At 37.6% G+C, this 16,146-nt stretch overlaps 1 protein-coding gene and 1 long non-coding RNA gene across 2 annotated transcripts in view; one reads left to right on the top strand and one right to left on the bottom strand.

Annotated features, from left to right (window-relative positions):
* LOC105603449 (uncharacterized) overlaps positions 1-4,054 on the bottom strand; it is an 8,907-nt gene extending 4,853 nt beyond the window's left edge. Inside the window, exon 1 of the long non-coding RNA XR_003586097.3 lies at positions 3,854-4,054. This is a non-coding gene — a long non-coding RNA (uncharacterized LOC105603449). The remainder of the gene's footprint in view (positions 1-3,853) is intronic.
* Positions 1-16,146, top strand: part of MITF (melanocyte inducing transcription factor) — a 237,462-nt gene that overhangs the window by 120,361 nt on the left and 100,955 nt on the right.

Genomic DNA, 16,146 nt, shown 5'->3' with positions numbered 1-16,146 from the left:
CAGACTATACAAGTAAAGACTTCTTATTTCAACAGATAAGGGAACTTGAGAATCTTGGGTATTTTCCTGTCACTCTTGCAGAGATAATTTTCATAGAACATATTATATATAATTATGTATGTTGAAATACGGTACATAGCAGTGGTTCAAGCCTGACTTCATATTAGTCTTTTATGAGAATCTTTTTAAAGATTGGAATTTGAAACAATGTTTTGGAAAGTCTCATTCAGTCATTTATTTAGGGAAGATCTTTGACATTTGTATTTTTAAATGCTCCTGAGTTGATGTTAAAGGGATAATGGGAAGAACGGTCCCTAGGTCTTTCTGATAGAAATGCAGGTTTGGTGAACCATTGGCTGGGATCATAAGGAAACATTATGGGTAGATGCTTCCTAAATTGTATGTAGCAGGTAGTTCATGAGTCAGTATAGTGTTTGGCATGTATTAGATGTCTTCAACTGTTAATTATTGTTAGGGTGATGAGAAGTAGTTTATTGAAAAAGCAATGGCTATCAGAAGGAAAGATGTAAGACAATGATGTGCTTTGGGGAAAATAAAACATTTGATACCCAAATAAAATAAGAAGGATTCTAACTGTTAAAAGAGTGGTTCTACTTTTCTTCAGCTGAGTTTTCGACAGGATAACAAGTAAAACCTCTTATCTCTTCTCTAACTCGTTCAACGTAGTGATTGAGTTTTTCCTTCCAAAAGATTGAGGCCCAAAGTTAGTTAAAAAAAAAAATTGGCTGTCACTTGGATGTTTGATAGTTTTAAGTTCCATTTTTGTTACAGTTGTCTTTGGAAAAGGTCAGTAAGAATTCTGATGACTCTAGTTGATTTGCTGGAATTTGGGGCAAGGAGTAGCAGTTAAGATTTGAATTATATGGGAGTACAGGTAATATTTTTATTCTACACTCAGTGTTTCATGTTAAAAGTATTATTTTTCCTTTGTCTCTGTTACCAGTTCTTATTTTGTATTTAACTTTAGGGTTTGTGTGTATATATTTCTTTATGTGTCTGTGTGTATGCACACATATACATTATATGTGTATATGCACTTAGGATATATATCTGAATAGTACATATATGAACAAGAGAGTTGCTTACACATTATAGATTAATTCATTGTCAATGTATTTATTGAACATCAATTGTGGATTGTTTATTCTACTAGCTTCTAGGGATACAGTGGTAAACTGAACAGATATGGTTCCTGCCACTCAGAAGACATTTGTTAAATGATTGTGTGACTACTTGAGGGACAGGATTGTGGAAATGTATGTAATGTTTCATGAATTTTATAGCTTTTGTCAGAGGTGTATGTCAAGCTTTATTCCATTTGCTGACAGGTATTTCATTGCTATGTTCAGGGAGATTCCCCAGAACATTTGCGTGATAAAGGTATTTCTGAAGGTACCATGAATAAGTTGAACACATGCCCTGTGAAAGTAATTTTACTTAAAAATTTATGTAAACGGTCAATGGATAGCCTCCTTGGGTTGGTAGATTGTCCAGGACAAAATATCAGGTGATGTCATTGGCAGAAGCTGCCAGGAGAATTTGGCACCATGTGGTGTCCCTGTTGGAATGGCTGGAATTGATGCCATTGGTTTCACGATGAACATTTGAGAGCCTGCGGAGGGCACAGATTTTCCCTGTGTAAGCATGTAATAAATCAGGGTTTCATTTCAAAAACTTACTGGGAACAGTGTAACTTAATTCAGCTTCAAATAGTGTCCAAGGTGGGAGAGAGTCCAGCTTGGTCTTTTTAAAAAATCATCACCTAAAGGTTCTGATTTGGTCATTTCCTAACCTCTCTGTTTTCTTTGATCTTCAAATTTCTCAGTTCCCGCTCCCCTACTCTGTTGAATTTCCATTGGTTCTGTAGGTTAGTTGGTGTGCATCCAGAATAGACAGTTTCAATCATAATCGTAAGAGCTACTTTTTAAAATGAGAGCTTAATATGTGTCAAAGAAGGAAGTTCCACTGTGGCTGGAGGGCAGAGAGCAAGGGTACAGCTTGCTTCCTTAGACTGTACCATACATGTTACATATATTCATATATTATTTCCTTCAGTTTTAACAATAACCTATGGGATAGCCATTTATCATTTCCCCTTTCTCGGCGGGAAGAAACTGGGGCATGGGAAGTTTAGTAAATTTGCACAAGGTCACAGAATTAGTAAGTGGTGGGATTTGAATCTGAATAAGTTGACACCCAAACTTGTGTTCTTGATTTGTCTGCTCTACTGTGCTAGAGGGAGGAAAAGCAAGGTGTGGAGTAGGTTGGTAAGGGAAATAGTGTTGCATCTTAGTCATCTGTTAACGCTAGAACTCAGTACAATATCCAGTATGTAGAAAGTCCTCAGTAACTTGTTAATAATGAGCACGATTATTTTCATCAGGGATCTGATTTCCCCACCCGCCCACATTCCTTCCACATATTGGTCTTTAGCATTACCAGTAGTCTACCTGCTTTCATCCATTTCTCTCCACTGTTGTCCATTTTCCCTCATCGCCTCCCCTCCACCTCCATGAAGTATCGTCACCTCTGACTAGGACTATGGCAGTAGCTAATCTTGTTGCTCCTCTGGGTGGTTCTCAATACAGCAGCCAGAGGACCTTTCTAAAAACACAAATCTGATCCTGCTTACAACCTCTCAATGATTTCCTCTTCCTCTTGGAAGAAAATCAGTGACTCTTCCTTGTCTCCCAGGTCCTGATGGTCTGATGGTCGCCACTGCTTCAGACAGTGAAGCTTCCTTCTAACTCCCCACTTCAGGGTTCTTGCACATGTTTTACCACTGTTTAGAAGACTCTTCTCCCATTCCCCCTTCACAAATTCATGCTACTACCGACTCACATCGAAGCCCAGAGGTCCCTGCTTAAGGGAAGCCTCTCCTGACCACATATTAAGCTTTCCCAGTTCCTTGTCGTATTTATCACAAGTTACATTAAATACTTGGGTGATTATTTAAGATGTGTCCCATTAGACTTGAAGCTCCAAGACTTTGCACAGTGCCTGGGATGTAGAAGGTGTTCCATAAATATTTATTCAGTGAAAGAAAAAATGAAAAATGAACAAAGAATACAAAGGGCCAGGAATAGCTTGTCTGAGACTTCTGGCTGGATATTTCCCATTATTGAAGGGAAACTAAAGAAAGATCACTTCATCACATGAAATTCAAGTTTGAGTATGGCTTATCGAGATTGCACTGTTTTCCACCTGTTTACTTTGAAGACAGTCTCAGGCACAGAGAAATGAAGTAACTTGTCCAGGATACACAGCTAGTCCATATCAGATGTCTTTGTTCTGACCTTTGAATTGTGTAGGGAGGAACAGACATTTTCATAAATCTCCAGGACATCTTTAATGTGCTGAGTCTGTAGAAGCTGCATCAATATTTGATATTATTGACGCTGTCATGTCAGAATTTTAAAGTGTCTTTTGAGGGTATCTGTTATTATTGCAGTGAGTTCAGAGTTTAATTAGATGACAGTTTAAGAATATGCAGAGGTATGGGCTAAAGATGTCCTAAAAGATATTGCCCACAGTCAGAAGCAGCTTGTGTCTGATTTCCACCAAAACTGAGCAAGGGAATAGCACTCCTTATATTCTTGGGGTCTGAGGGTAAGGAATGCTGTCCAGATCTCGACCCTGTCAGCAGGAAAGCATGTTCAGTGAGCAGCCTCCAGTTCCAAAAATGCTTTTGCACGGATGCAAAGCAGCTCGAGCTGTGTGATGAGCTGCTGCCAGAGGTCTCCCAAGTTGAGACGGGAACAAGCTGTCCCACAGCCCACCTGGATTCTGTGGTTCTTTTCGGTGTTGGAAATTCACCTGGATGTAAACTTACCTCTGCCTTCATGTTCTCTGATAACGTGCAGTCACTGCAAGCCCCGCTGGTACCCGCACTGGTGCTCAAGGGGGCTAAGTGAGCCCAGGTGTCGCCTGGCTGCTGGCTTGGGCTTCCGGTGGTGCCTTGGTCCTCGTGAAGCCCCTGTTGCAGGGTGAGGCAGCAGTTTTTTTGTCCTGCAGGTACAGTAGGTACTGGATTAAACAGGTCTGCTGTTGCAGACAGACACCGGGCACCGTTGTAGCACGAGCCGTGTTTGGATTGGAGTTTCCAGGGCCTTATCAGGCCACCCCTAGTGACACAGCCAGTGCCAGAACTAACTTTGACTTTCACTCTTCGCCAAGGGCTTGCAGAACACCTTAAAGGAAAAAGATGGAGGCGCTTAGAGTTCAGATGTTCATGCCGTGTTCCTTTGAAAGCTTTTATCTGTAAGTGGAGTTTTATTCTGGAAATAATCCTGGGACCACTTGGCAGGAGTTTTGTTTTTTATTTTTTTGTTTTTAAGGGAGAACAGAGAAAGGGAAGGTTTTATCGGGAGTTAAAAATTCTGGGACTGTTACTCTGTGATGTGGCTTTAATCGGCTTCAGCTGTAACCTCTGGTAGGTGACTGTGACAAGGATAACAACTAATCTGTGGGGTGGGGGATTGAAATGCTAGTCCATTAGCTCTGCTTTCTCATTTGAAATGGAATGTTGGTCTTAAATTAATCATGCCCCTAAAATGACTGCTCGAAAAATCACTGCTCTGAGTGAGAACAGAGCTTGATTTATGATTACTAAGGTAGTCTGAAGCCGGGCTTTGCCATGACTAAAAAGGATTTTCTTCAGGAAAACGGGTGTGTTAAGTGACATTGGTCAGAATTGTCCCCTTGCAGACACTTTGGATTTTTGCTTTCTCCTCTCCTCTCTACCCCAAACTGTGGAGTAGTACACTTGCATTAATAAACATTTCATTTGCATTTCTTTATATTGATTTTTAAAAATCTCTTTGAGAGGAAAAGAAAACATCCAAACATCAGAATAATCTATCTGGCATAGAAATGTAGAACGAGTTTGAAATTGGCACTTTCAAAGAAATACTAAGATGGAGAAATGCTAAATGGATCACAGCTTTCTCCTATTCCGCCCCTCCTCCCCATTTCCTTCAATATTTACTTTCAATGTTAGGTGATAAGATTTGAAAACAATACTAAAGCCATGTCCCTAAGTGAATAGGCATTCAAGCAAATCAACTTAAGCAAAAGCCACCTCTGGAGCTTAATAATTATTTACTGAACGTTCCTGGGTCATGAGAGAGGTTCTGATTAAGTCAGAAAAGCATTATGTTCAGCAGCTTGTGAAGGTGTGTTTAAAGACGGCAAGAATAATGGAAAAATACTAAAAGTAGCAGAACTATTTTTAGAATTTGATTCTTAAAAATAAAATTCCTGTAAATGTAATTGTGGTAAAATTCCTAATGTTCAGTGGATACATCTTTAAAAGACTTCATAATTATTTAAATTGTTTTCTAATGTCTTGTTCTATTTTTGCTGTATGGTTTGCTTTTATAGACTTTTTAAGTTGTATATGCCATTAAAACAGTTTAATTACACATCTCTCTAAAGTGATAGAACATTTTATGAACAGAGTATATACATTATTATGTATTTAAAATGTCATTAGGTTAGAAATGTTATAATATTATCCTTTGTAAATCAGATACTAGTTAGTTCTCTGTGGTTCATAGCACACAAGAATGTCCTCCATAACTTAGTAATTTTTGAAATATTATTTTTAAGCAAATTAATGGATGTTATAAATGGATAAAGCATGCCATTTAGCTTTAGGATAGTAGTGATGTCATCCTTGAATTTATATCCAAAATAATGCTTAATTTCAATTACTTTTGTTTAATTGATTTCTTTTTTTCTGGTTGACTAAATTACTGGCCATAGGACCATGCTTCCCTTTATAAAGTCTCAGAATGAAATTCTTAGCTCATATCTTTGACAAAACTTGTTCACTGAGCTGTTGCTCATTAACTTCTTCTTGCCTCTTCTTTTGGGAGGGTACACTCTGTGAATTGATTGTTTCTTTTGTATTTTCCTCTAGGAAAGCAAAGAAACATTTTAGCAGAAGGCAGCCTTATAAGAATTTGGGTTCCTAGAGAATAACTTTTCAGTTTTCAATAGTTCCAAGTTATTGAAAGCTCAGAGTACCAATTTGGGAATTCAAGCCCAGCACAGAAGAATCCATTGCCTAACATTTACTTACTGTCTGCAGGGTGTGCTGACTACTGTCCTAAAAATCTTACTTGCATTAGCATATTCAGTTCTCATACTTGCTCTTTGACAAAAGTACTTTTCTCCTACCTCCATTTTGTAGATGACAAAATTCAGGTTTGGGCAGGTGAAAGATCCTGGCCACGTCTTATCGCTGAGAAACGATAGAGCTGGAATTTCAACAGAGGTATTCTGGGTACGTGGCTTCTGCTTTTCTCTTTTCCACTCAATGGATTTTCATTTCAGATACTGACTGAATTGATGTTTCTTCCTGTGGCCTTTTAATTGTATTTCTCCAATGCTCAGATTTCTGAACTATCCAAACTGTACCTCCTTTGTGCTTTTGAGTGGCTATGACTAATCCAGTGTCATAGTATTTGTCCATCAAATGGGTTTCCTTGTATCTGATTTACTATTGATGATAAGATGACTGCTTAGGGGAGAAGAAAGCTCTACTAATTTTATATATAAATATATATATATGATATATTCTGACTTGAGAAACCTTAAAATATGGAGGAAAAGTTTGTCTTATAATTAAACTAATGCAGTTGGTCTCTAGAACTGAGATTTTGGGAAAAGACTGTTCTCTGTCACTGGATGACTCAAGCAATGGTTTTTATTAAAGGTCTTCCAGCATTAAGGTTCTAGTGTTACCTGATTTTTAGGAGGTGGGTTATTTGTTAGGATAGCGATACCAAATTTACTCTTTGGCTATTTATTTATTTCATCCCACTAGGTGCTAAATATTCTTTTTAGGTGCTGAGGAATTTAGGTGCTGCTGAATAAAGCATAGAAATCTCTGCCTTCATAGAGCTAGCTCTGTCTGGTCATGAGGGGATAGGAACGTTCCAGCTCTATCCTTAAGGCTGGGTCTCATCTTCATGGTTCAAAGTGGCTGCTAGACCTGCAGCCATTACAACTAAACTCTAGGAGACATGATGGCAAAATGGGTATCTCTTTAGGAAGAATCTTTGAACAAACCACGTGATCTTTCTGCTGAAGTCTCACTAGCAAAACTTAGTCATGAAGCCAGTCTACCCCTGACAAGGTGAGAAATGTGAGTGGCAGTGTACCAGCCAAAACAAGGGCAAAATAGAATGGGTAGCTAGATTGTTTCAGTTATAGTTCTTAGGCCAAAACATTGATTTTTTTTTAACAAATAACTGATATTTTCTAAAATGACACAAAAATGTACTATGGTTTAACAGAGCACATCCAACTGGATTAAACAGAAATGGAGACTGAGAGTCCCTTGTACATCAGTGTATCCGGTGTCCAGGGTTATAAGGCTTCAGAGATGGTTTGATCCAGATGCTCTTTGTCATCCACATGCTGGCTTCCTCTACACTCCTCCGTCTTTCTAGGCCCTGGTTCCTTCTTGCAGTTCACACCACTGTTTCCTCTAGTTTGCCTTTCTTTCCACATAGGTCCAGGAAGTTCCAGATTTATATCCTACCGTCTTCTCAAACCTTAGTATAAATAGAGGTCTTTTGCCCCAGTACTTCTAGTCAGAGGCATTGGGCTGCCTCTTATTGGATCATTTTAGAGTACAAGCCCATTCGATGGGTATGTTGATTGATCAAACCCATGTTGTCTTTCTAGGTCTGGAGTTAGTAGCACCACCATAACCTGCCTCATGAATGGAAAGTGAAGTGGCTGGTTTTTCAGGGTGGAATTAGGGTACTTTCTCAAGGAAATGAGACAGGATGGTGAGCCAGCATAAGTAACATGTGACCGTCATAAATCATTACCACTGTTTGTAAGGCTGGCTTTTAGACCATGACAAGTGCATATACTCCCTGCTTCTGAGATCATAATCGGTACTTTTGTCTTGATTTTTACAGTTTTGCAAACTTTGCATCTTGGTTGATATGTCCTAGACATGTAGTAATTGCTAAGTAATGGCAGTCTAAGGCTTTTGAATCTTCTCTCACCTGTTGTGTTGCTATCTTGACACATGGACAGAGCATACCTGTGACTGGGGCGATTGTTCGAGTAGAGATAGAAGGCTTTTGAGTCTTTAAAAAGATCCTTCCAATTACTTCACACTCATGTCTGAATTCTCTCATTTGATTGTCATGGTGGTTTGATGGTTTAGTCACTAAGTTCTGTCTGACTCTTGTGACTCCATGGACCATAGCTTTCCAGGCTCTTCTCTGTCCATGTAATTTTCCAGGCAAGAGTACTGTAGTGGGTTGCATTTCCTTCCCCAGGGAATCTTGCCGACCTAGGGATAGAAAATGGGTCTCCTGCAATGCAGGCAGATTCTTTACCAACTATAGTTTTGGATAAAAGTTTGTTCCTTTTAAATTGCTGTAAGTGGGCTATATTGTTATGCCATATCAATTACTTATACCTTGTAAGGAATGGATTTTTCAGAGTCTTTTAAAATATGGCATCTAGATGTGAATGAGGTTCCACGGTTGGACAGTGTAAAGAGGAATTCTAGAGTGTGATCTAATGAAATGCAGCTTGATAGGAAAGATAGGGTTGAGTGTGGGGCTGTCTACTTTATCTGCATTATGACCTTTTGATAGGCTGCCAGAAATAATTTCTTAGAAAGGAATTGAGAGTGAAGAGTGTGGCAAGCCATGGTGGCATCTGTGGGAATGGAGGACAGTTGTGGCCTTAAAAGGAGGAAATGGCACCCTCATGTCCTTGTTTGAAAGTAGCTTTCAGTAACAGATATTCCTTGGTTGGAATGTATAGAAGTAAGAAAATCTATTTGGGAGGGTGCATATAATCAACTTGAAAAAATCTGATGGTGAATATTGCCTGGAAGAACACTGGGCTAATATTACAGAGGTCTCAGACATTTTGGGCCATATCTCCTAAAGTAAGTTTTTTCAAGCTGGCTCTCTCAACATATTTTAATTTACTTATAAATTTCATACGTGTGTCACTATACTGATGCTATATTATGATATGTGTGTGTTCATTGCTTAGTTGTATCTGACTCTTTGCAACCCCACGGACTATAGCCTGCCAGGCTCCTCTGTCCATGGGATTCTCCAGGCAAGCATACTGGAATGAGTAGCCTTTCCCTTCTCTGGGGGATCTTCTGACCAGGGATCAAACCTGGGCAGATTCTTTATTGTCTAAGCCACCAGGAAAGCCCAATATTATAATATACAACATATATAAAAATAGAAAATAAAAATGATGGGTAAATTTTATATAAATTTCAATCTTTTCTTCCTGTACTCCAGGGAATCTTTTTGTACCCTCTTTTGAAGAATGTTGGTATATTAGGTGTCTTATTATGTTTCTTTGAAAAATACTGATATAAGTCTTACAATGCTTCTTTTTGATTTTTATCTCATCAGTTATTGAAGTTACTCTTACTGGTGCCTGTCGAAGGTCCAGCTTAAAGTATTAATCCTAAATAGATTCAGAGAGACTACGATTCTTTCAAACTAATTGGATTCCAGGTGTTGAAAGTGACGATTTTGGATTTTTAACTTGGCAATTCTTGCTTTTTTAGAACACTTTCCTCCTTATGCACAACAAAGAGTAAAGAACTCCAGAGGATGGGCGTGCAGTCCTCTCTGGATACCAAGCCGGCCTCATGTCTAGCAGAACAGGGCCCTTGGAGGACCTTCAGATATTTGTTGAAGGAAAGAAGAGGAGAAAGACAAGCTGCACTTTGCAAGCCTTTTTATTTCCTCTGTGCCAGAAACCTGTAGCATTTATTGTCTGAGCTGATAGTGTTACCAGGAAAAGCCGGGCATTTGGCATGTTTTCTTTTTTTTCTTGACCACTGCAACCAAGGTTGGTGATGGCTGAAGTCCACAAGATTTCCGCTTTTGAAGCCAAAGTGTGAAATCTGGTTCTTTCACATTTACATGAGTTATACTCTCAGTTATTTTAAATGAGATATGTGTTTATCATATATATCATTTATCAGATACACCATATATTTCTTATATATATATATATATCATGTAGACAAGTACCAATATATATTCTTATTGGTACTTGCTTCTGCCATACATGATGAAAAGTCATCTCTACACTTATAGAGCAATGACTTTGGAAAGAAGGTAAAGGTTAAGATAATGGAAATAACTGATCCTTTGAAAACATTAAATACTAGGACTTTCCTGCTTGGTCTAGTGGCTACTACTCTGTACTTCTGGTGCAGGGCCCAGGTTTGATCCCTGGTCAGAGAAGTAGATTCCATGTGCCGCAACTAAAGAGCCAGTACAGCCAAATAAATAAAATAAATATTAAAATGGTAGATATCCATACTGCCATTTAAAAGACATATCTGTTTACTGACTCTTACTTTGGTAATTTATACACTTGGACTTACTTTCTTCTTTTTTTTTGGACTTACTTTCTAAAGACTCTTAACAGTCTCTTTTTGCTGACAGAACAGCACTTTTGTAGGTTTGGCCTGTAGGTTCTTATGTAATCCTCCTTATGATAGAATAGTTATGTTGTAACCATAATGATTCATTGGCAGTATCTGGACAGATTTTTTGTCTTGTTGGTTTTATAGCCCATTTGGCAGGAGTAGGTGGTCCTTCCTATTTCCTTCCATTCACATGTTGGGTTCGGCATCAGAAGGACTCTTCAGAGCTCTTGTCGGAGTTATCAGAGTCTGGGAATGGAATGTGCATTTCCTCAGACATGGAAGAAAGTGTTCTGGTCTAAGAATCAAAGATGTGAGTTCATGTCCCAGTACTCCTACCAAACAAAGGACGATCTTGGGTGTCTAAGTTTCCAAACCTGGCGTCAAAATCAGTGGCATAGTTTTTGTAGACATACTGATTCCTGGGCTTTACCTAACCTGAAGTCAGAATTTCTTGGGATGGAGCCTGGGCATTTTGACTTTAGGCAGGGTCCCCAGCTGATTCTGTGGCAGTCAGCCTTCTGCATTTGGAAACCCTAGTAGCTTAACCTATCTCTGACATAGCTTTCTTACCTGTGCATGAGGTTAATTATCATGCCTTCCTGTGTCTTCACTGTCTGTGTGAACATCAGCCACTGTGCTTTCTTGGATGTAATTACATTGTATCCAGTGCAGGCAGATGCTAGGCTTTGAGCTCTATCAACTGATTGATTATAATGAAGATTCCTTTTCCTGGAAAAAAATACTAGGAGTTTTACTTTATATCTTGTGAGTGAATTGCAGGATAGATTATCTTCTCTCCACCCTTCAAACTTTGTCAAATTCTCTGAATCAAAAGGGATTGCCTAAATCTTAAAAAGCAGATATGCTATGGTCCAAGCTTGCATACAGACTTATAAAATTCACTTTCTTGCATAAAAAGAAGTAGCTTGTTCATGGTTTTATGTTTTCTGACTACTACTTTTAAAATTCTGTTCCAGTTTATCCGAATTGTGTTTTGGTTGTGCTAAGCTTTTTACCTCTGTTACAAATTTTAATCCTCCTTCTGATGCCAAGAGGCAAATGTATTAAACAATCTATAAATAAAGAAAACAAAGCTCAAAGACATTGACTGACTTGGCCATTGTCACAGGTTAGTAAAGGCCAGGACTGTATTCTGCCTGAGGAACTGACAAAAGGTAAGGCAAGGGAAAGTTCATCAGCTCCTTGAGCCTAGAAGCTAAGTTGCAGCTTACAGCCAGATTCATGTCTTGGATGATTGTGATATGGAGACCAAAGACTGATTCCTAAGATCTGGTGAAGGGGTATTGGCATCCCCGTGAAAGGTGAGGATTGGTCAGGCAAGTGTTGTTTGGATGGCGAGATACTGAATTTTATGAGATTTCTGATATATTTAAGTCGCTGGTGAAGGCAGAGGAATTAACTCTTTGAATTTAGGGATATACCAGTGATTCACAGAGCACATGTCCAAATGTCTCTTATCATCACAGAGAAGGGTCAGGCTTTGAAGGTTAAAAATGTAAATTTAGCCATCAAGTTAGGAACTCATGTCATGTTATGGCTACTTAGCTAAGTGTCCATATTCTATCTGGTGTGTTATCACTGTAACTTAGCTGGCATTCGCTCCCTCAGTCATTGTTGTACATTTAGGAGGTGGGTTTTGGAGAGGTTCAGAGAAGTTAAGTGGCTCATTAAAGATCAGATTGCTCAGCAGTGACTCAACTAGAAGTTGTGTTCCATTGATGGCCATACTCCTTGAGTCACCACTTAGCAATTCCCAGTTTTCAGGAAGTTGCCTGGTCTTAGTTATGTGGGTAAGTGCCAATTAAGGCATTTGCCTCCCCTTCAGTTGGCTTTCAAAGGGTGACTTCTTGTGGTGAGATATATACCTTCCCACATGGAACTAGATAATCTAGATAACTGGCTTAATTTTAAGGCATCTTAAAAAAATTACGTGACCCTGCCTTTTAAACTCATTGAGATTAGAAACCAGGTATTCCCAGCACCTGGCACAGGGGAAACCCTCAATAGCCATTTGTTGAATAAATGACCTTTAAATAATCTGATTAAAAGGAATCAGACTGATGAAATTAGGATTACCTAATGCACATTGAGGTTCATGGGCCCTGGATGAGTTCGGTCAGCTTTTAAAACTAAGTACCTTGAGGCAACTCTTATTATTATTAGTAGTTGAAGCATCAGGTCCTCATTTTAAAAATAAGCTCTTGGCTACCTGTAATGTTCTCACATAAAACTCGACTTTGAGTTTAAAACTTGCTCATGTGACCTGCTAACATTTTGATGTGTAGGTATTTTTGTTTTTGTCGATAGGGTGATAATTGCAGATTCAATTATTTCTAAGAGGAAGTAATGTTTAAAAGATCGAGGAAAGCTGACAATCTGAGAGTCATCTTTAACATGGAAATATCCAGTAGGTACGTGTGCAGTGAAGTGACTATTTTTCCTTTTGTTCTTTGAGAAGACTTATTCAAATGTCAATTAGCTGAACCTTGCTAGATTTTTTTTGTGTGGGGTTTTAATTTATTTATATGGGTCTACCATATAAATATGTAATTTTTTTCCTAATAGGATATTTCAGTAAATGTTTTAAATGATACTGTTGTTGATTTGAAAGTCTGCAGCCTTAGAGTTTGATGACTAGTAATTTTAACTTAAGATGTCTCAAGAATGCTTTACTGTTAATTGAAAGGATTTTTTTTCCCCCAGTATCACAGCCAATGGCTTGTCTTGAGCAGCTAATTAGTGCGATTTTTCCACAGCTGCATTTGCCAAGGCACAAAGGTTTGCTCCTGGTTTTATCAAAAGGATCAGTCTCTCTGGGAATGTTTTAACCTGACAGGCTTTGAATAGCAAGACCATCTATTTATTTATTTATTTTTAAATAGCCTTCTTTTCTGGGTTTTAGGAAAGTACGTTTGAACACATACTCAAAAGTGAGAAAATACATTTTCTTTTGGTGCTCTTTTAGCAGAACCTGAGCAGGTGAATGGAGTGTTTTTGAGAAATGGTGGGGTATTTTTATGGTGTAGACGAATGCATGATATGAAAGTAATAAACCGGGTATTAGCACTTTCAGTCTTTGTATATCTGTAGGAAACTATAAAGGAAAGAGGGTCTAAGTCTTCTGGGATGCTGAAGACTTCCAAAAGAACCAGTGTGCTGGATGCAAGTCAGCACTTCCTATCCTATTGTCAAAATGCTGTCTAGGATGGATGTAGTCTCTTCCAGCCAAATGGTGACTTTGATCACTCAAGTCACTTCTTCATGCTTATAAGTTAGTTCATGTTCCTCATGTTTTCAAATTCGTGGCATATATCCTGCCGCTGAAAAATATGGTGACCTTATGGTTTATAGGGGAAGAGTAAAGAGTAAGAAATGTATCTATAATCCCACTCCCACTTTGGCAACTCTCCTCCTTTCGCTAGTCATGTGTGTATTTGTGTACATACGTATACTCTACTTATTCTAGATTAGAATGGACACCCACTTTTGATTTTACTTTTTAATTTGTCTTAGGACATGGATTTTGCACTTTGCTGTGTGCTGAGCAATTTTTTAAAAGGTATATTATCAAATCTATATGTATCATAATTTACTTTTTTGTTGTTTGGCTGCACTGTGTGGCGTGGGAGATCTTAGTTCCCCAACCAGCGATCAAACTCGTGTACCCTGCATTGGGAATGAAGAATCTTAACCACTGGACCACCAAGGAAGTCCATAATTTACTTTTTTAAACCTGTTTTATGCTTAAGTCTTTTGAATGGTTTTATTTATTTCCTCAACTTTATTGAGGTGTAATTAACAAAATTATTTAAGATGTACAATGTGATGATTTTTACATGTATACATTGTGAAACACATTAATTACCTCACATGGTTACTTACATATTTTTGTGTGTGATGAGAACACTTAAGATCTGCTCTCTCAGAAATTTCAAGTGTATGAGGCAGTAATGTTAATTATAGTTACCATGCTGTGCTTTAGATCCTCAGAACTTACTCATCTTGTAACTAAAAGTTTGTATTATTTAAGTCACATCTCCCCTCATAATTTACATAATCACGCCCATGTTAGGGGACAGAATACTGTGCAATTTGTCAATAGCTTTGTAATGTTAGGTTTTCCACATTTTGAATTATTTTCCTAGGAAAGTTATCTATTGGTGAAATTTCTGAATCAGTTGATAGTATTGTCAACTTGATAATTGATAATATTAGATAATATTGTTATTGATAATATTAGAGGATTGTGATATTATATTCCAGCAACAGCTCAGGGTAGCATTATCTTTGTACTTTTTCTTGTAGTAAACATTTTTTAAGTTTAATCATACCTTTCTAATATATTGTACAATGACAATACATTTAATATATTGTATAGTTTTAATTCACAACCATAAATATATCTCTATACCATTTTTTTATGGCTATATATGAACAGCATTATTTTATATGAACTTATCACAGTCTATTGAACCAGGTTTCTGTGCTGAGTAATGAGTCAAATGCTAGTATAATTTTTATTATATAGTTTTCTGGAACTCTGTGAAGGTGAAATGCAAACATTTCTTTATTCTTTAGTACTTTTTTTTTTAACCTGAAGAATTTGAAAATTTTTATCTTTAAGGAGTTTATAAGGCTGGTCAATAATTTAAAGGCTTTATTTTGCCTTTGTTAGAAGATAAGGATGATATTGGGATTTATATTCAAGGAAAGAAGCTTAAAGGTACAGATACTTCTCTGGAAGAATAACTTTGATTTGAATATAAATACTTCCTAAATATTACTCTTTTTTCTGTTTCCAGGTACTAATTAAGGTTTTATATTCTTGGCCCTAAACTGTTTTTTTTTTTTTTTAAGAAAATGATATTACCAGATGCAAAATTTCTAGATAATAGTAATTGCAGCAACAAACATTTATTGAGGCAGTACTGCATAGCGCTCATTGTATTAAGGGGTTTGTGTGCATTATTTCATTCATTATTTTGTTTAATCCTCATAAAATTCCTAAGAGGAAGGCCTTTAGAGTATAAGTGATACAAAAGACATTTTAAAAGCATCTCCCATTTTGATAAATGGGTAAGTAAGTTAAAATATTGTTATTCCTCTTTTTCAGACATGGTAACTAAGGCAGAGAGAGGTTTATTGTTGATGTCGTAGAGCTAGCAAGATAAACAATAGAAATCTGTATTTAGGAAAATCAAAAAGTCCTTTCTTCTTGACTTGTGACAAGTATTTAAGCTTTTTAAATGATTTTGGTAGAGTAAGCACCAGCACCATTAGAGGCAGGCCTCATGGGGAACTCTTAGAATGCGTGTTGGATAGGACTTGCCAAGAAGAATCAGAAGAAAAGACTGCACAAAGAAACCCAGGCGAAGAAGAATGGAGTTGCCAAACTAACTTCTCTTCTGCCCTCTTTCTTGAAGACTGAGATTGAGTTCAGTGTTAAGATTCTGGTCCAAAGGCTTCTTTAATGACTTTCACTTGTATCGTAGAAAAATTTCCCCATGATAGAGTTCACCTTTTCTTTGAACTATTGTGTGTTAGTAAACAGTTTAGATATCTTCAAGGAATTTAGATAGTGTACAGGAGTAGTTATTTGGCTAGATTCGACTATAAAAGGAAATCAAGCAAATTATTTTTAAGTGTGA

The sequence above is a fragment of the Ovis aries genome, chromosome 19, assembly GCF_016772045.2.
Source record: "Ovis aries strain OAR_USU_Benz2616 breed Rambouillet chromosome 19, ARS-UI_Ramb_v3.0, whole genome shotgun sequence".
In the NCBI taxonomy this organism is placed as follows: domain Eukaryota; kingdom Metazoa; phylum Chordata; class Mammalia; order Artiodactyla; family Bovidae; genus Ovis; species Ovis aries.
The sequence above is the reverse complement of the archived record's forward strand: the minus strand, read 5'-3'. Positions and strand labels throughout refer to the sequence as shown.